Source organism: Macaca thibetana, chromosome 18 (genome assembly GCF_024542745.1).
Source record: "Macaca thibetana thibetana isolate TM-01 chromosome 18, ASM2454274v1, whole genome shotgun sequence".
Classification (NCBI taxonomy): Eukaryota; Metazoa; Chordata; class Mammalia; order Primates; family Cercopithecidae; genus Macaca; species Macaca thibetana.
This window is the reverse complement of record NC_065595.1, coordinates 19,233,547-19,259,642: the sequence shown is the minus strand read 5'-3', so window position 1 is coordinate 19,259,642 and position 26,096 is coordinate 19,233,547. Positions and strand designations below refer to the sequence as shown.

Here is a 26,096-nt window from a genome sequence, read left to right as displayed (position 1 = left end):
TCACTTAGGGGTGCTGTGAGGATTAAATTAAGTACTACATGAAAAGCATCTGCACCAGTGCTTGATGGTTAATAGTAGCAGCTCAATAAATGTTAATGATCATAATATCATCGACCCCAAGCCCTATGGAGCTGATTTAGACTCTTTCTGCTCCTCTAGCCTACATTATATACTAAAATCAGAACTTACACATCTCTTTTTCCCTTGCTCATATCTTAATAATAGCCCTCAAGAATTATCCACTGTAACTGGGCCAAGAGCACATAATGATAAACCAAGGAGCAAAAATGTGTCAAAGGACTCAACGTGTTTCCCCAGAGTTCTGGGACTAAATGCGTGTTTCCCCAGAGTTCTGGGACTAAATGCGCATGAACAGCTCACACTGCGCTCACTCCTCTGATGTGGCTCCAGTTCATGAACTTGACAGGGTTCTCCATCAACTTGTGGGGTTGTTTACCCTCCTGAGGAGTTGAAAAGGCAACGTTGTTGAGCTGGGATTTTCAGCATTATAAACTCCGAAAACGCAAGTAAGAAATTATGATTATTCATAATAATTTAACTGTCTAGTCGATTGGTGTAGAAAGAAAGAGCTAAGAGTCCTAAATTTTAGTCTTGGCTCATATTACTGTGTTTATCTTGGGTAAGTCATTGGATTTCCTTTGAGTCTCAGGTTACTCATGTTAAGATAATAGATAATGAATGCATTTAGCTTTTCTCAAAGCTCTGAAAGCCTATGATTTTTAAAAGACAATAAATGCTGGGAAGCCAAGGTGGGCGTATTGCCTGAGCTCAGGAGTTTGAGACCGGCCTAGGCAACACGGTGAAACCCCACCTCTACTAAAATACTAAAAAAAAAAAAAAAAAAAAAAAAAAAAAAAAAAAATTAGCTGGGCGTGGTGGTGTGCGTCTGTAATCCCAGCTACTCGGGAGGCTGAGGCGTGAGAATTGCTTGAACCGGGAGGCAGAGGTTCCAGTGAGCCGAGATTGTGCCACTGCACTCCAGCCTGGGTGACAGAGCGAGACGCCATCTCAAAAAAGTCAATAAATGAATTTTCATGATACACTAACCTGCATGTGCTGGCCCAGAGTCAAAGCGTGAGACCACTTTGCAAAAACTGAAGTACTAACTTGCAGATATGAAGTTTGGATTTTATGGAACTCCCACAATTAGGAACTTCATAGGATTCAATATAAATAAAATTTTCTAGATCATGGTACTTTTCATTTGAAAGGTAATTTTAAAAAGTCTGGTAGTTCAGTTCAGAGGCATAGACTGAGCCATTGGCCCAAGCAATGAGTCACTTGCACAGAGTCCCGAGAGCTGCAGAAAGAGCTGCTATATGCAATGATACAAAATATAATACGTTGTGTGGGTTATTTGTCCAAAAAATCAATAAATTGCTCTTTTTCATGTTTGTGCATGAAAATACAAAAAGGGAAACTGACTTGAAATAAAAATGAAACACTCGCCTATTTTTGTTGACATAGATAATTAAAGAACAGAATTGACTCAAGCATATAAAATGAGAAGTAAATTGGTTTTTAAAGATTTTTTTCCGGCCGGGCGCAGTGGCTCACGCCTGTAATCCCTGCACTTTGGGAGGCTGAGGCGGGCGGATGACGAGGTCAGTAGATCGAGACCATCCTGGCTAACACGGTGAAACCCCGTCTCTACTAAAATACAAAAAATTAGCCGGGCGCGGTGGCGGGCGCCTGTAGTCCCAGCTACTCGGGAGGCTGAGGCAGGAGAATGGCGCGAACCCGGGAGGCGGAGCTTGCAGTGAGCAGAGATGGTGCCACTGCACTCCAGCCTGGGTGACAGAGTAAAGACTCCGCCTCAAAAAAAAAAAAAAAAAAGATTTTTTTCCAACATTTGAAAACACAACATATGGCTTTTCATATGCCCTCCCCTCAACTGTGCAAAATTACTAGGTGCCTTTTCTGATCACCTAAGCCTGAAGCCTTAGAGCTAGCTATGCCAACTTCAGGGCCTTCAGAGGACATATGCACATAAGACTAAGGAAAGAAGGGGGCTTCTTATCGAAGGGAGAGTGCACACACCCTCCCCCAACACGGCCACCAACAAGCCTGGCACATTTCACCCACATCTGGCATTTTTTGTTCTCTGCCTTAGACATTCTACTTATTTTTTTCAACTTTTCCTTCCAGATCTATTCAGTCACCAAAGCTTGTAGCTTTTTATTTCCTGTCTCTCTCTTTCATGCTTTCCTTTCTGTTTTATAGCAATCACTGTAATTATGCCCATATCCCTCAGATTTCCACAACATTCATGTATATGGAATTTTGTTTTTACTAATTTTTCTCTTTGATCAATCCAAGAATGTGTCATCAAATTAATGTTGAAATAACCCTTCAACCATAAGCTCCTGCTAAAAAAATGTGCTAAATTTTCCCATTTCCAACAGGCTGAGCATAGACTTGTTACTGGAGTATTAAGGTTAGTTGTACCCAGGAAGGAAACTGCCCCCAACCCCTCCTTACACTGTACCTTCCAACCAATTAAACTAGTCTTTCCTTCAGGAACATTAAGCTTCTCATCATTGTGGTTTGGCTTATGTTATTAGGCTTTATTTATAATGCTCTTATAGTTCCTCTATGTCACTTATTGAGCTCTTCCCAGCCTACAAGCTCTCTCATATAAAGTATCTTTTTCCAATAAATTTTCCCTTTCTAACATGGCTCAAACTAAATGTTCTCTTATATGATATTCTGCATCATATAGAACCTTTAACTATCATTAATTATCAACAGTAATAATAATATAAATAGTAAATATCGGCTGCATTTATTTTGTATTGTGAATTATTTTTTGAATATGTCTTATATCCTTGTTTCCACACTTACATTATGGTCTCTGAGACTAGATTCTGTTATATTTTCAGATTAGAGAAAAATTTTAACTCAATTTTTATCAACCTGGCTAATATGTATACTAACTCTCTTTGCTAGCACTATTAGCAGGCACTAGTAGACACAAATTGTTGGAATTTGTGTCCTAGCAGATTGGTTATCTCATAGATATATGTTAGTGAGATACAGATATTTATCAGAAATTTTCAATAAAATATATTCTAAATCACTTTATATATATTTAGAGATTAATAAATTCTACTTATTAAAGGAAATAATATATATACTTACTGAATAATTGCATAGTAAATTTTTGTTATAATAAATAAACCTATTTCCTATTTTGGTAATGGGAATGTTTTAAAATTTACTGTGGTGATGATTGTACAACTCTGTAAATGTACTAAAAATACACACTTAAAACCTGGTGAATTTTATGCATCTAAATTATTCCTCAATAAAACTGTTAAAAATTATATTGTCATGCACACAATTTTGCTTCTTAAAGATATTTGTTTAAATTATTTTTAAAATCCAGCAGCCAATATCAACCATCTGAATTCCAGTTTATCATCACTCCATGAAATGTTTATCTGAATTACAGAATATCATATTCACTGCCAATATTATATTTTCCTTTGCATTTCCACAAGATTAAAGTATGCAAGAAATTTTCTATAGAGTTCACAAATTATCATTTATCATATTCTTTGCCATGGCCATATTGAAAGGAACTGTGAAGAAAATTAGACCAAACTCATGTATATGTTTACACGTACATACATACATGCACGTAATTCAACGTGTAGGTTCCATTTGCTTAACTAGGCTTTCATTTGAATCTGCTGTGAAAACACCATGGCAATTTCAGACAGAGCAAGGACAAATCTAGGCCAAAGCCCTCCTTTAACAAACAGCTGTATTGCATAGCAGGCTCATTCGGAATGCCATCCAATTAACACTGAATATTTCTCTCAGTCAATACATCGTTAACTTAATTCCTTTCAAATTGAACTTCCTCTGTTCCAATATTGGCACATTAGGAGTTATTATCATTCTGCTTCTGCTGAATGGTTCTGGTGCAGGACTGTTCAGAACACCCCACTGGTCACCCTCCTATACCCAAAGTATAGTGTCACTAACAGTGCCTCCTGCACCTTAGCAAATGTCAATGTATTCTAAAATAGCACACCATAACTCTCCATGGTTATTATGATAATATGCTGGAAGTAAACCTTTTAATCTAACTAAATAAAACAAATATACTTGTACACACCGTCTGCTTTCATCAATACTCTACATGAACAGAATCTGACTGCTCTAGTCAAGTAGTTTTCTGGGTCTCAGAGTCCTTTTCTATGCCTTTGGTGCTTACAACTTGCAGTTTTATAATCACATAGTTCATTTAACTCTCCTTTCCCCTTCATAAAATTGTAAGTTTCAGTGCTTGACTGAAGGTGGTGCAATGAAAATGCAAAAGATGAGTTCAAAAGTTGGGTTTTCTTCTCTGATAACACAGACTTGAAACCTCAGGCTCATGACTCTGGATTCTGTTCTCCTCCCCTTTACAATCTGATCAGCAGCCTTTGCTTGCATATTTTCTTCCCAGACTAATTTGACACTGGCTGAGGGTGAATTGGCCTGGAGGGAGTGGTGAAAGAAATAAACAAAGAATAAAATCCAAAAGGAAATGAGGTTTATCTATTCAGTTCCATTTTCACTGATTTTCCTCTCAGTGTTGGACATTTAGATTAGGTCTTCATACCTGGAAGTAGCAGGGGAATAATGATTCTAGCTCAGTTTATGTTTTTTTAATTTTTGATTATTATGGATACATAATAGTAATACATATTTATGGAGTACTTGCGATATTTTGATACAAGCATCCAATCTGCATTGTATTTTGCATTGCATGTGTTTTCAAAATATCACAGTAACAGAGGTATTGGTTACCTCAAACATTTATCGTTTCTTTGTGTTAGGAAAATTCAAATTCTACTTATTTCAGTTATTTTCAAATATACAATAATTATTCTGCTTAACAGGGGTCTGAAGAATCTATTACGGCTTACAGTTAGTGTTTCCCAACATTATACCACCAGAACAGAGGTTGACTTAGGCTTCAAAGAACTTGATTATAAGTGTTTAATTATACCTTAGATAATAAATAATATTTGATGTTTTAAATTCACAGCCATTGTTAATGAAGCGCTGCCAACATTTCAGCAAAAAAAGTGTGTTCGTAGAAAAATAAGCAACATATGTAAGTTACCAATAATATCCATAAGAGCAGCATTATATAATCTAGGTATAGAGAACTTTCAGTATACCACGTATCATTTTCCAAATTACAAGATATAGTAATGAAGCACAACAAAATGATCTTTTGAAATTATTAGATATACTGAAGATTGTCTGTCAAATTAGAAAACATGTAAAAGAAATGGATGCTTCCTTTTCTTCAATAAAGAACAAATATTTTATACTGCTATATTATTTAGCTATGTGACATTGTTTTAAAAGAAAAAACATTCTACAAATTGCAATGGTGTTCACATAAAAAGAATCACGGAAAATTGCATAGTTTGATTACCTAAAGAAATCAAGTATGAATGACAAAATGAATATACTTGTATTTAATTGGGATATTGTAAAGGTTAATGAAATCAAACAACCTTGAAGGGATATAGGTGATGATTAATATACCACACTGAATTTTTGGATTAATATTAAAAGAAAAGAACCTGATTCATTTCTGTTTTCTCCAATATTCAAACCAAGTGCAACTCCGGGGAATTATTAGAGAGACAAATTAAAACAACAGATGGACTCGCAGTTGCCAGCATAAGAATGTCTTCACAAAGCCTCCTGACAATTTCAGAAATTCTAAGGTGGTCTATTTACTTTCAAATCAAGAGTGCTGCATTTTCTCCTCTTACCAGGCTGTCAATCTCTGAGTTCCCCTTCCCACAAAATAATTTCAAAACACCATGAAAGTATTTTATTGGGACAGAAGAAAAATATGTAGGCGATTACTGTCTCCCAGAATGTGAATCTTCACTGTATTACGTAAAAGCAATTATTTTTAAGAAATACAATTTCAACATGGATTTTAAAGAGCGCATAATCAATTTACTACTCTATCCCACATAACTAAAATACTCTGTTCATTTTTTATGTATCACTGAGTTAAATTAGTCAATCGAAGAATAGCTATGTTAACACCTGGTTTTGTATAAGTTTTGTCCCTAGAGTTTCAGGTCTACAGATGGGTAATGTTGTTTTCGATACTATTGAAGATATTTTGGATAAATAAATATTTTGATCACTCACTAGTCTAATCCTTACAAGAAAATTTATTCTTTTTTTGATAGAAGGTTTATGCAGATATCCAAAATATATAATGGGAACACTCGTGGATAAAAATGTCTAATTGTATAGCATTTAATTGCACCGATCATACTGAAAGGTCCATGTAAAGAAGACTATATGTTTATAAAATAAATTATCACATTGGGCTCTAAGGATTTCTGCTTCCAGTAATTGAGGAGGGGCTTTTGCAGATGAACCTTCCTTCTGAGAACAACCAGAAAGGATAGAATTTTAAAAAATGTCTCTGAAAGCATTACAGGGGTAAAAAGAGGCTTAAGGGATAACAATCCCAGAAACAAAACATACACAAAGAACTCAACATTTATTACTACTTTTCCCTTTGAGGTGTTTGCTGATTCTCAAGAGGCGACAGACTTTGAGAAGCTGAGCAGAGCTTTCGGCAATGCTATGTGTCTGGGAGTACACAAAATTTTTAGTATGGCCCACAGAGAAGAAGGGACTCTGAAAAAGGGTCTAGACTCTCAATTAGAACTGATGGAAGATGAGATCTTAAGGCATGGGTAAGCAAATGGATCAGCCTGGACAGAGACTGAAATCCAACTTTAAACCACATCACTTCTTGACTGGATTAAGGAGATGTATTCTTAGCCTAAATAGTTACCAGAAGCAAAACAAAATTCCCTCTAGATAAATCTAACATTATCTCTACATTTTTTTATTAGTTATGTGAGGCACTCAATAAAACTTTTAGTGTATTCCATAAGACATGCTAACAGAATAAATAAAAAAGGAAAAACTCAATAGTAAGAATATAGAAAACATCTTTATATTCATGTTGCCAGATATTAATTTTTAAATAACTATTATTAGTATGCTCAAAATAGAGATGACGTAATAAAAATGTTATCAGAGAACTGGAAACACTAAAAAAATCAAATGGACATTCTACAAGTATAAAATATAACCTAAATGAAAAATTTATATATGGGTTTAACAGCAAATTAGTCAAAAAACCAGAAGAGCGAATTAGTGAACTGGACAATAAGTAAAGAGAAGATAGAAATGAAACACACGGAGAAAAAAACGATGAGATGTAAAGGACACAGTGAAAAGATATAAAATGTGTTTGTTTAGACTCGGGGAAGAGGTGTGAAAGAGAATGGGGAAGATGCAACAGCACAAACTATCTATGATCTTAGAAATCAAGATAAGGATTACTTTGGGAGAATAGGAACTGAAAGAGAGAATGAGAAAGGCTTAGAGTTTGGGCATATTCTTTTTCTTGATCTGGGTGCTTGATCAACGGTGTGAAAATTAATTGTGCTGCATACTAAAGATATATGTGTTTTTCTCTATGTATTTTTCATTTCAATTCGAAGTAAAAAATGTATAGCAACAACAATAATAATAAACTCTACAAATTTCCAAGCATAATGAACGCAATGAAAATACCCTTGTGCACAGCACATTAGAATTCCTGAAAACAAAACTCAGCTATATGATGCTTCAAAGATACACATCTTTAATAAAAGGATGAAGAAAGGTTGATTGTAAAAGGATTGAAAAAAGATAAATCAGGATCACCTTACCAAGAGAATGCTTATATAACTATTCAAATATGTAAAGTAGACATCAAGGCATAAAGCAATACTGGATATAAAGAAGGACATTTCATAATGATAAAAGAACCAATCCACCAGAAAGATGTAACACTTTTACATTTGTATGCAATCCAAAAGGTAGCTTCAACATATGGGAAGAGATATTTTAACAATCCCTCTTTATGGCTGATAAAACAAGCAGACCAAAAAATAAGTTAGACTATAGAAAATCTGCACAGCACAAGTAAATATTCAAACTGAATGTCAATTATGACATGCAAAACAAGACAGAAAACACATATTTGCAAGTACTGACAAAATACTCACCAAAATTGAACCAGTCAAAATGTACCCAGTCATTTTATAAATGAGAAAGTTGAACTAATTATCTCTGAGAGCAAGTGAAATGAAGCAATTGGCTCAAGGTTATAATGAAAGTGAGTGAGCACAGATCTGAACCAGAGCACAGATCTGGATGCAGGTCGACATTGCTGCAGCCACTTCAACTTAAATAAGTGAGACACAGAGCATATTCTAATAAAGACTTTGCAACTTCATGTCTGGTTGCCTATACAAGAGGCTGCTCTGAAGATTGTGCCACAGATATAAAAATAAAACTCTACTGACTGTCACTTTCTATTCTAACTAATGGTAAAATAGTGTCAGAATATGGGCAAATTCAGTGCCATAAATACATTGAGGGAAGCTTTCAATTTCTATTTGACAACATGATTAGGGTGTAATGATCCCAAACACAGGTTATCATAAGTGATTGTAACTTTCTCAATCCTACTCTAGTCCTCTAGAAATTTGATAGTAACAAGGAGGTCTACAGATATTTTTGCTCTGTGCATACTGGAAAAGAGTGTGGCTCTTCCCTAAATTTCTGTAGAAATAGGAACAGGCATAGAAAAAACAGTCTATATTTTTGGTTAGTGCTCTCTATATAAAATATTAATATTAGCAATGGCTGTAAGATTGAACATTCTATGAAATTAGTATATTAGCTAACTTTATTATTATTACTATTTGAGACAAAATCTTGCTCTATCACCCAAGCTAGAGTGCAGTGGCACAATTTTGGCTCACTGTGACTTGTCTTCTGGGTTCAAGCAATTCTCGTGCCTTAGCCTCCCAAGTAGTTGGGATTATAGGCACATGCCACCATGCTCGGATAATTTTTGTATTTTTGGGGTTTCACCATGTTGGACAGGCTGGACTTGAACTCCTGACCTCAGGTGATCTGCCCACCTCAGCCTCCCAAAGTGCTGGGATTACAGGCTTGAGCCACCACGCCCGGCCTTAGCCAACATTTTTTTGGATGCTCACTATGTGTCAGGCACTGTGCTATATAATTTACATATATTACATTTAGCCTTCAAAAGAAAATTTTAAGGAGGGTATCATTCTCCCTTTTTAACTGATGAAAAATCTAGAATTCTGGGGTTAACTTGTCCAAAGTCAACAAACTGAGTTGGTTTCATATAATGCCTATCTATCTCCAATGTCTACTCTCAGTCTATTTCTACACTGAAACCTAATACAGAAAGTAAATATTCCAGGAAACACTACTATAAAAATAGGGAATAGTGTGAAATACAGAAGGGCCACAGCAGATGATATGGAACCAGGGTATTGATAGGAGAAACACTAAACAAAACCAGAGCAAGCGTGAGTCTGAGAGAAACTGACATTCCTTAGATGAACACAACCTGCATTATTCACAGTTTAGAATGAATGTGTATGTGTGGTGGGGGGTAGTTGATATGTATATGTATATGAGAAAGATTATGTATCTTTAAAAATTATCTGTTTAACTGTAACTTATTTCACAGTTTGCTTCTCGTCTTCAATTAATCCTTTTATTATTTAATCCTCCTAGATCAGTGACTCTCAAACTTCAGCATGCATCAAAATCATCCAGCTAGAGGGCTTATTAAACATTAATTCCTGGGTCCCACAATCAGAGATTCACCCATTATATTTGGGTGAGATCCAAAATTTTTCATTTCCAACGAGTTTCCAACTGATGTTGATGATTGTAGTCCAGAGCCATGTTTTGAGAACCATCTCTTGAGATACTGCTACAGAATAGATAGAAAATTCCAACTAGGGATAAACCAGTAAAGCAAGTGGTTAGTAAAAGTAAGACTTAATGTTTACTGAGTCCTTTTTTGGTAAATTTTCAGGCACTTTGTCAATTACTTTCCATTGATGATCTCATTTAACCTTCACAACAATCCCTGAGGCAGATAATATTGGTTCCCATTTTACAGATGAGGAAATGCAAGATGAAAACAGGTAACTTGCCCAGGATCACCCTGTGAGACCCATTTGAACTCAGGTAGCCCCACCCCAAAAGGAGTCCAAATCTATGCTTCCATGATTCGCACATGGTAGTGTGAGATCATACAAAGGGATCATACAAAAAGTTTTATAAACATTCAGATTTCTGGGTTCCACATTCAGAGATTAAGACTCAATATCTTTATAATGAAGCTCAGCAATCTGCATTTCTAACTAGCAATGCATTTTTAGACATTGAATTAAGCTTTAAATTATTCTGGTTACAGAGCAGGCAGTACAGGTAAGTAGCAGAATCCATTTCATCATGTTGTAGAACAAAAGCCTTATTCTTGTATTTGAGTTTTTGTTTTCTGTTTTTTTTTTTTTTTTTTTTTTTTTTTTTTTTTTTTGAGATGGAGTCTGGCTCTGTCGCCCAGGCTGGAGTGCAGTGATGTGATCTTGGCTTAGTGCAAGCTCCGCCTCCCGGGTTCACGCGATTCTTCTGCCTCAGCCTCCTGAGTAGCTGGGACTACAGGTGCCCGCCACCACGCCCGGCTAATTTTTTTGTATTTTTAATAGAGACGTGGTTTCATTGTGGTCTCGATCTCCTGACCTCGTGATCTGCCCGTCTCGGTGTCCCAAAGTGCTGGGATTACAGGCTTGAGCCACCACGCCCGGCCGTATTTGGGTATTATGCAGACTTTATAGAACTTTTTCATCAATTTAGAGCATAAAAAACACTAGATTGTTTAGTTTATTATTTGACCACCAATCTAATAATTCCATAAAATTTTTAAATGCATGGACCATTATCTATGATCTCTGCATCAGTTCACATTGATTACACACATAGTCAATTGCCCATCTCAGCTTAGCAGTGTTTCCTCAACATTGAAGTATGTCAGAACCCCACAAGAGTTCCATTGGTGGGTTTTGTTTGCTTGTTTTAACGAACTTTGAAAGTTCTGATTCGGTAGGACTGGGGTGAGTTTAAATAGCCATGTTTGTCAAGATATTTTAGGTGACATATCATAAGCCAGACATGGAAACCACTGTTCCAGATCATTTTCTGATTCGTTATTTCCATCTGTAAAGATCTGAGCTACCGAGAGTGAATTTGATTCTGTTCACTTGTTTTTGAGTATGTATTCTGCTTCAGTTGTTTCACTGTGATGCCTCAGGGAGTCACAGATGGTGGTCCTGCCAGTCATATCAGCACAGCCAAAAATGAGAGTGGGAGGTGGGGGACATGGAGCTGAGTAGCAGAGGGGATCTCAGTCTTCTGACCTGTGATTCTGATACTCAGTTGGAAAAGTCACAAGTCATTACCTCACTGATTTTCTCAGGCAGTCAAATAATTTCACCTAGAAAATCTGTCCAACTGGTTTGTATAAGTAGCAGAAGGAAGAGTGTGAAGACAGTTGATAGAGCTGAGAAAAGACCAACCATTCATTCACCTAATATGTGCTGCACATCTACTCAGTGCTAGACACTGTTCCCAGCACTGATGACCTGCAGGAAACCAGAAGACAAAGCCCCTGCTCTCATGGTTTCAACTAATTAGGGGGTGTTAGAAATAAACAAGTAAGGAAATGAGCGCACATGACTGTAATAGTGATAAGCATCAGACAGAAAATAAATCAGAGTAACCTGAAAGTGAATGACTGGGGCCACGATGAGGCTACTTAAGTAAAGTGGTGACAGAAAAACACTTTCATAAGGTATCATTTGAGCAAAATTTTAAATGATAAAAAGTCATTAGCCATGTGAAGAAAAAGGATTACAGATAAAGGAGAGAGCATCTGTAACTTTCTGAGACTGGAACAGCCTGGAGTGCAACAGGAAAGAACGATGAATAGGTCGAAGAGGAAGGCGGGTCGGATGCTGAGAGCTTTGGCAACTGACATGAGGTCATAGACAAAAATGAAGACTTAAATAAAATAAAGGGAAATCATATTCCAAGACAGAACAAACATCATACAGATGAAAACTTTCTTCCAAGAAGTACAAAGACATGTTTTGTAACTTGGCAAAATAATTCTAAAATTGATAGGGAAAATAAAAGGCAACAAATAAAAAAGAAGATCCATGGTAGGAAACTTGCCCCTCGCTGGACACAGTGGCTTGTGTCTGTAATCCCTGCACTTTGGGAGGTCAAGGAGGGAGCATTGCTTGAGCCCTGGAGCTTGAGACCAACCTGGGCAACATGGTGAAAGCCTGACACCACAAAACGTGCAAAAATGAGCCAGGCATGGTGGCGCTTACCTGTAGTCCCGGCTACTTGGGAGGCTGAGGTGGGAGGATTACCTGAGCCCAGGATGTTCAGAATGTCCAGGCTGCAGTGAGCTATGATTATGCCACTGTACTTCAGCCTGGGCCGCAGAGTGAGACCCTGTCAAAATGCTGCTGCTGCTGCTGCTGCTGCTGCTGCTGCTGCTGCTACTACTACTACTACTACTACTGAGAATAATAATAATAATAAAAGAGAGAGAAAGAGAAGAGAAAGAAAACTTGCCCTTCTATATTTTAAAATATAAAGCCTCAATAATTTTAAAAGTATGGTACTGAAACATGAATTATTTGTCATCCATCATATTGAGCTATCAGCAGAGCAGAATAAGTCAAAATTAAAGGCAAATAGATACAGAACTTTAGAATTTGATAAAGATGGCTTTTCAAATCAGTAGGGGACAGATATATATCAATAAATTCTGATGGGACAACTGGAAAACCATCTGGAACACAAAAGTTGGACTCGTATCTCGTCCATAGGCTGGAGCAAATTAATTTCAAATACAAAATGTGTGTATGTTGTATGTTAATATGGAAATGCAAAATGGTACAGCTATTTTAGAAAGCCACTTGGCAGTCTCTTACGAAGATAAACATATACTTACCATGTGACCCAGATATTACATTTCTATTCTCTAGAGAAATGAAAACATATGTCCATACAAAAAACATGAATTTCTATATTGGCTTTATTTATATTCACCAAAAACTGGAAGCAACCAAAATGGTGAGTGGATAAACAAACCGTAATGTGGCCATACTATGAAACACTATACAAAAACAAAGAGACCAATTACTGCTACATGTTTTAATATGGATAAATCTCAAATGCATTATGCTAAGTGAAAAAGGTTCACAAGTCTCCTTATTATATGATTCATTTTCTATGACATCCTGGAAAAGGCAAAACTATTGAGCATAGAAAACAGATCAGGGATTGCCCAGGGATGGAGGTGGGTAGAAGAAATTCATTACGATTTTTTGTTTGCCAAAAATTATTCATAAATTGCACGTGCAAATAGGGAGAATTTAACTGTATGTAAATTATACCCCAATAAATATGACTTAAAATGTAATATGGTTATTAAGTCACAAAAATATTAGAAGAAAACTTGGAAGAATTGTTTCATGACTTCTGAGTGAAAATACCTTTTTAATAATCATATAAAACTTAAGAGTTCTAAGAGAAGACACTGGTATACTTTACTACCTAAAAAAAATGCAAGGGAAAAATATTGTTTAAAGGTCAAAAGACAAATAACACATGTGAAAAAAATATATATATATTTGAGATGGAGTCTCGCTCTGTCGCCCAGGCTGGAGCGCAGTGGTGCTGTCTCGGCTCACTGCAAGCTCCGCCTCCTGGGTTCACGCCATTCTCCCGCCTCAGCCTCCCGAGTAAATGGGACTACAGGTGCCCGCCACCTCGCCCGGCTAATTTTGTTTTTGAATTTTTAGTAGAGATGGGGTTTGACCGTGTTAGCCAGGATGGTCTCGATCTCCTGACCTCATAATCCGCCTGCCTCGACCTCCCAAAGTGCTGGGATTACAGGCGTGAGCCACTGAGCCCAGCCGAAAAGAAATTTTTAACTCCTATCACAGAAAAAAATGTTATTCTTCCTAACACAGAACAAAGTCTACAAATTGTTTTAAAAGCAGTCCAATAGAAAAGTTGATAAATAATATACACAGATATTTCACAAAAATATGAATTAAAATTATACAATTGAAAAGATAACCTCAGGAAAAATAAGGAGAATGGAAATTAAAACTTCATTCTGATTGAAATTTTCACTTACAGAAATTGACAAAAAATACAAAATACAGCCTGTGAGTAAGGTTCTGAAGAACTATGAACGCACACATTTCATGTAGGAGAGACAACTAGTACAACGCTATGGAGAGTAATTTTTAATATGTCAGAATTGCAAATCAATCCTAATATACATGTGACTAGGCAATCTAACTTACCTTCTAGGAATTTTTAAAACAAATATACATTTGTGAGATGAAGTATATATAAGGCATTGAGACAATGTTTGTAATGACAGCAACTAGTATTTATTTAGTAATTATAATATAGTCCCATGTTAAGTATGACAGCTTTAACTCATTAAGTTCTTGTAACTTCTCTATTGGGTAGGTGCTATTATTGCATTTTACAAATGAGGAAACAGAAAAGTTAATTAACTTGTCCTAGACTTACTTAGTAAATGATTGGTTGGAATTAACAACCACGTGCTCCAGCTCCCCCAGGTCCCTTATCTTAACACCTACACTTCATTGCACAGCAATTGAAAACCACATACATTTCCATCAGTAAAAGGCTAGTTAATATAGTACATACATACAGTGAAATAGTATACGACTGTAAGAAAGGATGAGGAACACTTTATGTACAAGTATAGAAAGACATTTAAAATATACCTGACAGTGAAAAATGAAAGCGCATAACCATTGGACATATTATGTTACTATCTGCAGAAAAGGAAACAGAGAGAAGGCTGTATCTGCATTTTTTAACATGCATTAAAATATTCCTCAAGGGAATATAATAAACTTATAACAATTGTTACCTTTAGGGAGGAGGTGGAGGGAAGTTGTATAAACAGGCAGGCTTCTGCTGCCTGGGTTATACGGCAGGAAACTTTTCATTATATACCTTTGCATGTTTTTTAGATTGAGTTAAATAATGTAAATGGTGTGACTATTGTACAACTGAATAAAAGAAATATAAAAAATTAAGATCTATGTATCAAAAGACATTATGAAATTGAATGAAAATTACAACAGAAGATGCATCTCTTATAATCAACAATGGATTACTTTCCAGAATAAAGACATAATTTTTTTTAATTCTAGGAGAAAAAGATCAAATAACATGATGGAAATATGACGAGGCATTTCATAGAAGAAACATAAAGTAATGAAACATTGGAAAAGTGCCTCAGTTTTCCTGGCAATTAGGGAAATGCGACTAAAACTAAAATGGCATGCCCTTCTGGTTGCATACATTTTAAAAGAAACTAAAATAGCAGTCAAAAATGTCAGCGAGAATGTAGAGAAACAGGGAATAACACACCCTGTTAGTAGGAATCTAAATCGATACTTAGAAGAGAGATTCCCAAATATCTAGTAAGGTTGAAGATGCACTTCCCATGTTGCATATATACCTAGGAATACTCTTACAAACTAAACAAGGAAACGTCCAAGAATGGACAGAGTAGGATTGTTTACAACCACAAAAAAATCTAAATGTCCATCAATAGGGGTGAGAATAAACTGATATATACATATCCAATAGAAGATTATATGATTGTGAAAATAACTGATAGCTACAAGTATCGACCTCATGTCACCCATATAATATTCAGCAAAAAAGTTAATTGCAGCAGGATACAAGGAGTATATGATATCTACAAATATTCAGTTGTAGATATATACATATATGTAGATATCTAAAGAGATGTATGGGCCCGATAAACTTCTAGTTCAGGTTTGTGACCATCTCTGATGTGAAAGGAAAAGAACGGAATTAGGGTAGTGTGTCTGGGAGCTACAACTCTATTAGTAATATTTTTTTAAGTTCGGAAAAACGGACATGGTTTTTTATATTACCCTTTATATAGTTTTGCGTGTCTGAAACAATGTAAAAATAAGATAAAAAATAAAAAATAATTTGTGTTATCCTTCAGAGGGATTGTTGCTTCAAGATGTAAGTTAATTTAATAATCATACCTGCAGTAGGGGTGAACAGTGAGAGTTAAATTCACTAATAAAAAAATCTTAAAGTGAAACTCAGTACATTCTAAATATACAAAGTATACTAGCATTATAAATGCTCAATAAATATTGTCATTTTTATCATTATTAATGTATTCAGAATATTATTACCAAAATAGGGTAAACATAAATAAAAAGTCTGATTTTAGCAAATGGATTGCTCTAAGAGCTGAGGATAAAGCAGTTCTGTGTCTTTTAGGAAACTTTAGTTCTTTAAATGTTTCCAATTAAGCATGTGATTTAAGAAAATAATAATGTGCTACAGCAACTATTTGTATTTGTTCTGGCTGGTAATCCAAAACCCTTTGCTCTGTGGAGAGAATTGGTCCCCTGTGATGTGAATCTTGGCTGAGTCTTGTCTCCTTGGAAGCCAAAAATCATCAGAAACTTTCTCTTTCTTCACCTTGGCACTTGTAATGGACACATGATCCAAGTTCAGTCCATTGGAACCTTCCACTCAGGACTCCTAAACTTGGAGTATAGGCACAGTGGCTCACACCTGTAATCCTAGCATTTTGGGAGGCTAAGGCAGGCAGCTCACCTGAGGCCAGGTCAGGCTGGCCAACATGGTGAAACCCCATCTCTACTAAAAATACAAATGTTAGCCAGGCATGGTGACAGGCGCCTGTAATCCCAGCTATTCAGGAGGCCAAGGTAGGAGAATTGCTTGAACCCAGGAGGCGGAGGTTGCAGTGAACTGAGATCGTGCGCCACTGCACTCCAGCCTGGGTGATGGAGTGAGACTTTGTTGCAATTAAAATTAAAAAAATATATATATATGCAATAAAATTCATAAAAAGGTAACATATTTTACACCAATTTCAAACCAATACCCTATAACTACTATTGTCTATTGGTGGATTCATTGACTTAACTATGTAAATATTAGGAAGCCAAAGATTAATTACATACTTGTCCTACCATGAAGGAATTAAAAGTCTAATCAGGAATAAGGACATATAAATACAAATAGAGCAATGGTGGCAGCAGTAACCCCCACCACGATTATAGCCCAGTGTAAGAAGGGCTCTAATAGAGGCATATATCGGAGTTGTACAGAAGCATAAAGAAGAAATCAAGTCCGTCTGGCTGCAAGGGAGAGGAAGGAGGCAGAGAAACCTCCAGGAGAGCACTGGACATTGGGTAGGAATTTACTACACAGTCAAAACAAGAAAGTCATTTAGGAAGAGGAATACTAGAAGCAGGCAGCCATGAAAATGTAGCACATTTAAGAAAATATGAGTAGTTTTCCCAGCAGTCAGCACAGTGCTTTTACATGGAAGGTATTCAAATGTTAGGTTGACACAGGACCCAGTGAATAGATGCATTAATACAGCTAAGCTTTAGGCAAATTTTTGGTAATAGTGTAAGTCAATAATTTACCACATGATTTGTTAGTCTATGAGGTTGAATCAGTCTAATTCACTTACCAGCTTAGTTTTTGAGACAATTCATAACTCATTTGTTTTCAGTTGTCTAAGGAATCTATTAATAACACTCTTACTTATGAATGTTTTATTGCCAATTAAAATATAAGTCTATAATCTTAAGTTTAAAACATACTTCTCTTGAAATTAATAGAAAATAAGTAGTTAAAATACCATAAATATTAGATTATTTGGCACAATCATTGTAAAAGGTGAGTAATTATGAATTTAATAAGTATCATGATATTATATTAAGAGGTAATTAACACTGAAAAACAAAGTAATTATTTTTGGAGAGACTAATGAGAAATAAGATTAGATAAAGTTTTTAATATTTCTTTGACAAATTTGGATAGAAATAAACATGGGAAATGCCTAAACAATTTTTAAATGCTCTCAATGGTTTATCCTTTGTTTTGTTTATAAAAGTCTTTTAAAATTAAACACACATAAATTTTATAAAGTAACAAAATTAAAATATGGCTTACATTTTTTTCTAATGTGTCTTAAATGAATAATCAGTTGACTCACTGAATATTTTTATATAGCCAGTTCTTGTAGCACTTCAACTCTGTGGAAACTGCTAAAGTAAACTTTTAAATTCATTAGATTGATCCTTAAATTTAAGCCCAATTACTAAAGTATTTATAGTTTCTTATTTTTCTACTATCGGATTATTGCTACACCTTAGTGAGCATGTATGTGTCCCTATTTTGTTTATAATTTAACATTAGTCTTCTATTTCCAGAATCAAGAAGATCCAATGATGTCTCGTGAGTAAACATAGTATAATATGCGGCAAAATAGTTACTCAACATATTCAAGTGCATTTATGTGGTCATCATAATGCAATGAGGTAAACCTTGTCAAACTTTCCACCTATTATCCTCATATCTGAATTTTCACACTTCCCCTTACAATTGAAGTCTTTCTTTCAGTTTAAGACACACTCTTTCTCATCACTTTACTTCTTCAATTTCTTAATGTTTTTAATTAGATTTTAAATCCCATCCCTTCTTATGTTTTTGCAAATATGCAACTTCAGGCATCAACTGGATTTCAGTGGCAGTCTGCTGTAATGAGACTTGCACTGTTTCATGATGTGGCTTGTGGACTTGGAGGTTGCTCTAATTCACAGGATTGAAAAGAAGTGTTGAGCTCTCTCTCTCTCTCTGCTCCAATAGTAGCTACGGTTTATGGGCATGTGTGATTTTATTTGCTCTATAATACTTATGAGCAAACACACTTCCCTACTGATAAAATTCATTTTTCTTTACTACTATGACTTTGTATCTTCCTTACCCTAGTCTTATTTTTCAATACATCTGCCCTTGTTATGCCAAGGGTACTTCTTTTATGTGGTATTTTCAACATACTGATTGAACACTCTCCTGCTTGAGTGAGATTAAAGGTATCACCAAATAATATTTTCATCTTGATAATGGGGCCTTAGGAGCAGTGGCAGCATAGGGTGGGAGTGCATCGACTTTCAGGCCACCTTGCCTGCTACAGAAACTCACCTGCAGAAGTTGCAATAGAAATTACAGTTGTCAAATACCACTGTTCTACTTTTCTCCTATTTTACACTTTACAACAGTTCACACCATGTCTCCTGCCTCTACATCTTTGCTCTTTGGAATGCCTTTCCCACCTTTCTTGGTTTGGCCACCTCTTATTCATCTTTCTTAAACAGCTCCAGTTTGGCCTAAGTGGGTCTTTTTTTATTTTACTTTATTTTATTTTTATTTATTTATTTTTTTTTGAGACGGAGTCTCGCTCTGTCGCCCAGGCTGGAGTGCAGTGGCCGGATCTCAGCTCACTGCAAGCTCCGCCTCCCAGGTTTACGCCATTCTCCTGCCTCAGCCTCCCTAGTAGCTGGGACTACACGCGCCCACCACCTCGCCCGGCTAGTTTTTTGTATTTTTTAGTAGAGACGGGGTTTCACCGTGTTAGCCAGGATGGTCTCGATCTTTTCTTTTACTCTCTACAACTATGTTTCTTAACCTTTACCAACGATCTATTTTTATCTGTCTCACAAGACAGTAAGCTGGTTGAGAGTAAGATATAGGTCTCCTGTCTTCCATGATTATTTTAGGACTTGATACCTAGTAGATGCTCAATAAATGTTTGAAAATAATTTGTTTGCTTAGTTTAACTATCTTTATTTCACTTTGTTTGTCTACAGCACTTGACATTGACCACTATGCCTTTTGTTTTAGCAAGAGTCTTTCTCCTGTGGCCTCTTGAATACTCATCTTTGTTTATCCCATTTCTATCTGCCTAAAAACACCTCTGTGATTTCTTAACATCCATCTAATGATCCTCTTTATTTTCTCGCTTTTCCCCTTACTCTCCTCCTTTTCTCCCCTTTGGCCCACTTTCCTTCCCTTCCTCTTTACCTTCCTCTCACAGTAAGTTTTATTCACTGAGCACTTCAACTTTATCTTGTAGGATGTTTGACTCCTTGTCTTTACATCTGCAAATTGAGTTCTGTGCTTCCTTCTCATTGCAAGACATTCTCACACGCAGAGTCCTCAAGATCAGCAAGACTAAAATGACTCGTTAAAACATCTGTAGCAGTTTTTTAGCTGGGCGCTATTGAATAATAGAATCTCTGTCCATTCACATGCTCAATTTACGTATCTAAGATTCATCTTTGGGTGGGGAATTTAAGACAAGCCTACCAGTCGAGTTGATTCTGTCTCACAGATGTCACTCAAACTCATTTACTCAATTTCTATGGCCTCTACCTTAGTTCAGGCTTCCACTTGCTTTTGCCCAGATTATGGTAGCAGCTGCTACCTAATCTCTCTGCCTCTAGAATCCTGTTCCATCCCACCTTCTCACATGAAAACTAGAATTGTCTCTGCTAAGGAATGTTTGATCAATATTTTATGTTCTTTTTAATTAAAGTTATCTGATATCTACTCTGGTGCTATTACCACACTCAACTATTGAAAATTCCTTAGAATTGTGACATAACCTCATGTCACTGTATCTTAGCTCTATCTGCAATATCCTTCCAATATACATGTAAAATATATGTAAACAGTGCCTAGCCCACAGTATTCATTCAGACAGTGTTTAGGATGATGATGGTAATAATAATCATATATTTCCCGCAACTATCTCTGACTTCCTAAAGAAGTAATTGCCATTCCTCTACATTTCTATAGTGTTTTTAAATAACTGTGTTATAGTTGTGAAAGGAAAATAAAAACTGGGGACCACAATTCATTCTGCAAAAAGGAAAAAAAAATAAGCTGAAAGCTGAAACATGCAAGAAGCTGCCTTTTATTTTATTCCTAAGCAGATAGCTACAGATGAAAGGTTAAATATCTTCACAGGTAGCTACTCTATGTTCACCTTATCTTATGTAAAGTGCTGATTAAGGAGTGAAAGAAAACATAACTCTACCTTCCCTTTTTCTCTTGCAACATGTGGATTCAGTAATGTGACCACACCCTCCCTTTTTCCCTTTAAATATTAAAGATTTCAAAGTCATCTTTGGAGAAGGGCACAGACCACAGGCTTTTTCTGTGATTCCATTTTTGTTTTTGTTTTTTCTCCCAGGCATTGTCTTTAACCTTGGCAAAATAAACATCTAAATTGATTAAGACCCGATGCAGACACTTTTTGGTTTACATAGCAGTTACTGCATTATTTTACATTCAATTGTTTTATTTCTTACTTAAATTGTAATATTTCTAGAGAGTTGTTAAATTGTTGGGGATTTTCTGTCTTTTCTGAGCTTGAAGAAATACTTATTAATAAATACTTAAATAATTAATAAATGAATCGGTTAACTAACTCAATTTGATAAACAAACAAACAAACAAACAAGAAAGCAGCTTTAAATTTGTAGTTTCTTCCCAAGGTTGAACAAAAATAGTTGAGTGAAGAACTAAACTGAAGCTCTAAATCTAAGGCTAATATTCAATGTTTAAGCTATTAATAAGTGTATTATGGTAATCTCCTCAGAAAACAATACAATGTATGATTCCTAGTAGCCATTTAAAAATTATGAAGGTGGATTATTTTCAGGTTTATACCTTTCATCACATTTCAGTTTTATACCTTATATACCTTTCATAATTTATTTGTGCAACCTAAACCAGGTTAGTGAGGACCATAGCAAACATTTGTGTTATACACACAATGTGCCAGGTAGTTCTAAGTGTTTCACCTACATGAATTCATTTACCCCCACATTTCCTGAAATTGTTATTATCTTCTGGCTTCTACAGTTGCCTTGGAGAAGACTGTTCTCAGTTTACGTTGTCTTTCTATCGTAGATAATCTGGCATATCTGTCTTGTTTTCTAGATCTTCTCTTTGTCTTTGGTGTTCTGCATTTCACCATAATGTGATTAGATACAGGTTTATTTGTATTATGTTAGGGATGTTATAATAGCTAAAAGGAAGAATTTACATGTTTCATTAAATCTCTATGTTTTGATCATCACGTCTTTGGGTGTTAGCCTCCCTGAATTATTTTTTTTCTCTGAAATTTCTTTTGGATATAAATTGAACCTTCTTTTTTTTTCTCATTCCTCTTAATATATTTCCTAACATTTTATTCTTTATGCTGAATTCTAATTATATAACATCAGTGTTTTGATTCACCATTTCTCTCATCAAATGTGTATATGTTGATGTTCAGTCTGTTCACTAGGTTTTTAGTTTCAGTTTTTATATTTTTAATTTTTAGAGGTTCCATTGTGTCCTTTAAAATTGACTTTTATCATTGTGTTTTTCTCACGTTTTCAACACATTCTTTCAGATTATTAATATAAAACATACTTATTTTATTTTCTAGCTCAACAGTTCATAAACAGTGGTGGCTCTTCTCCTCAGAGGCTGTTTAGAACTGTGCAGGGGCACTTTTGATTGTCCCAGGATCTGGGGGTGAGGGTGGGGTGGGTTGTTATTGGCCTTTAGTGCCAGAGTAGAGCAGGAACACTAAACACTCTGCAACACAAAAGTTAATCCTGCACAACAAAATAAATTCTCCTGCTCCAAATGGAAAGAGTGTTATTAAGAAAAACAGATTTAGTCAGAAATTATAGTTCTTTTATCTGTAGGTCCTCTTGGGTCTCTTAACCCTTGGACATGGTGAGTCGTTTCTTTATTTTGACATTTTAATTGTGAGCTCATCTTCAAAAATTGACGCTGTCTCTCCAGACTGATTTCATCTTTATTTATGTTAGGTGTCCCAGGAGTATTAATAGATTAGGACCATATTTTATATTAATTTGTAAGCCCATGTCACACATGGATCACATGGATTTGAATACAACCCTGTGTGATGGTGGGAAGGTCTGTGGCTATGAGATCTTAAGGGAGAGGTTTTTGTTACCCGCTCAGAACAGAAACAAGGATATTTCCTATTTCTCCACATCCTCTCCAGCACCTGTTGTTTCCTGACTTTTTAATGATTGCCATTCTAACTGGTGTGAGATGGTATCTCATTGTGGTTTTGATTTGCAGCACACCAACATGGCACAAGTATGCATATGTAACAAACACGTTATGCACATGTACCCTAGAAATTAAAGTATAATAATAATAATATTAATAAATAATAATAATAAAAAGAAACAAGGATATTTCAATGTCCTTTCTCTTGGGTAGGAAAAATTTTGACTGGCCCATCTTTTTACTGATGGTAGCCTTTTGAGGGTCCTGATTTTATGTCTGCAGATATCAATTACAACTTACCGCCCTGAATGGAACAGAGACCCTATCTGTGCTATTCATATGGGCATGAAGCCCACCCTCCTCAATTATCAAGACTGGCAATCCCTCTCTGCCCCCAAGGGCAGCCACAGTAAACCGTTGTTATAACCCTGAGTTTCAGATGTTCCCTATGTTTTTTACTCCAAATTCAGCAAAGTATTAAGAAAGGAAGATGGTGATATTTTATCCAGCACTTTAAGTTTTTGTTTTCAGTTTTTCCAAAAGGTAACATCAGGTTAACTAGTTTTCCATATTGCCCTGTTCTCCACATTCTGAAACATGATCTTTTTCTGTTCTTACATTAGAGCAAAACACACACACACACACACACACGCACACACAGAAATGCCGCATATAGTAGTTACGGCATATGCTAGCCATTTCAACATTAAATATTTAAACTTTAATAAAGCTTTGAAGTTCAGATGACATAGCCTAAAGTTGGCTTCATTTACAACAACACTTAATATTTATGGCCATTTTTAATCTAATGGTTAAAACTGTGTTACAGTAGATTTCTCAGAGCTTGATAGTAGTACAGCTAATTGAAGTTACAGAGCTAATGCACTGACCCATTCACAAGATGATTACCCAAGATTTATGGCTGTCCATAGAGCAGCAAAAACATGCTGATTTACTTAAGAAATTTGTAACACATGGAAATGCGAAATGGTTCAATAGGAAACCATTACTGCTGTCTTCATTTCTTGCCTCTTTGCATGGTAATACACAAAACTGATCAATGCACATTTCCTCATCTACTTTTAAAAAATAACAGCTTTTCAAATTCTTGTTAACAACGCACTCTCCTTTGCCTTTTCAATTTCTGAATATGCCAAAGAACCATAGAATTTCAGAGGCAAACTGTTATTTATTTTCCAAGTTTGATTTTTTGTCCTACACAGAACAGTCACACTCAAGAGAGAGGAAAATAAGCAGAAATTGCGGTTTAATTCATTGAGTCTAACATAAGCAGAAGTTACAAGGAGAGAACATCAAGCTGCAAATTAGGACACAGTTTTGGTAATGAATTGTAAACCCACAGTTGAAATGTAAAGCCATTCCTTGATTGTCAACTAAGTTCCACTTTCTCATAAAGCTCTGATAAATATAAGTGCCACAGCATGTGTGAAATTCTGTGGATCATTACAGAAAAAGTGACTAAATGATGACACTTTTAGTTGTTGCTGACTATTAAACATATTAACAATGCAAAGTGTACAACAGGCTCTTCCATAGCCATGGTTTTGCTTTCCAAGGTTTCGGTTACCTGTAGTCAACCAGGATCAGAAAATAGGTGACTATAGTACAGTAAGAATAAAACAGGTGAAAATTGATGACTACAGTACAGTAAGAATAAAATAGGTGAAAAACAGTGAATAAAGTACAATAAGATGTTTTGAGAGAGCCCACATTCACATAGCCTTCATTATAATATATTGGTCTAATTGTTATATTTTATTCTTAGTTGCTGTTGCTGATCTCTTACTATGCCTAATTTACAAATTAAATTTTATCACAGGTATGCATATATAGGAAAACACATAGTATATATGGGGTTCGAGACTATCTGAGGATTCAGGCATCCACTGAGGGGCTTGACACATAACTTCCACTAATAAGGGGGAACTACTGTATATAAGTCGTGTAAGTATATCTTTATTTATTTATTTATTTATTTATTTATTTATTTAAGACAGAGTCTTGCTGTGTCCCCCAGGCTGGAATACAGTGGCAAGATCTCGGCTCACTGTAACCCCCACCTCTCATGTTCAAGGGATTCTTGTGCCTCAGCCTCCCAAGTAGCTGGGATTACAGGTGTGTGCCTCCATGCTTGGCTAATTTTTTTTTTTTTTGTCTTTTTTAGTAGACAGTGAGTTTCACTGTGTTCACCAACTGGTCTCAAACTCCTGACCTCAGGTGATCTGCCTGCTTCAGCCTCCCAAAGTGCTGGGGTTACCACCGTGAGCCACTGCACCCACCAGATTAAGATGATTGATCGATAGATAGATAGATAGATAGATAGATAGATAGAAAGATAGATAGATAGATAAGCAGACTATATACACATATATACATATACATATTTAAATAAGTTTAAAATAAACTTATTTATTTTATAAGTGTAAATAAGTTTAAATAAATGTTTATATATGTTTATATATATATGACTTAATCCGATAACATATACTTACACAAATACATATTTGCCACATAATAACCATATTAATGGAGATTAGTAATATAAGGTAATCTCATAAGAAGAAATCGAGTTGGTGCTGCTGAAGAACCAGGGGTTTCTGGGTTCCTATCCTGGTCCAGTGGCCGAAAGTACAAGAAACACAAAAGATTCACAGAAGCTGAGAGAATGGCAGCATCTCCCCCTGGCATGGCACAGGCAGTTCTATGACCTGTTGAATACAAAGGTGACTCCAAGGACCCAACTTAACTCCCTGAATGTCTAATCAGCATCGGCCAACGCAAGCAAAAATCTAGTGATGGAAATGCAGTTCTTTTATTTCTTTAAAGTAAAGACCAAAATTGCATTGCTAAATAAAGCCAAGGAAACCTGTTTTCCAATGCTATATACGTTAAGAATTCTCTGGTTGCTGCCTTTGTAATGAAGTTGGCTTTCATATCAATTACCAATGCTTGGGCTATCAGGTTCAAATATAATTAAAGTTAAAATCAAACTTTGATCCTCCAGCATTTAGTGCAGTTTCCAAGACCTGAATTTCAGGCATTAGTGTGAAACTGAAGTGTAG

General features: G+C 35.8%; 1 long non-coding RNA gene across 2 annotated transcripts in view; it reads left to right on the top strand.

Annotated features, from left to right (window-relative positions):
* The first annotated feature begins 373 nt into the window (after positions 1–373).
* LOC126941404 (uncharacterized) overlaps positions 374–26,096 on the top strand; it is a 43,943-nt gene continuing 18,220 nt past the window's right edge. Inside the window, exons 1-3 of one of the 2 annotated variants that reach the window (XR_007721292.1) lie at positions 374–527; positions 18,342–18,449; positions 24,854–25,034. This is a non-coding gene — a long non-coding RNA (uncharacterized LOC126941404). Of the gene's footprint in view, positions 528–18,341; positions 18,450–24,853; positions 25,035–26,096 lie in introns of those variants that run through there. The other variant, XR_007721291.1, reaches the window with a different exon arrangement.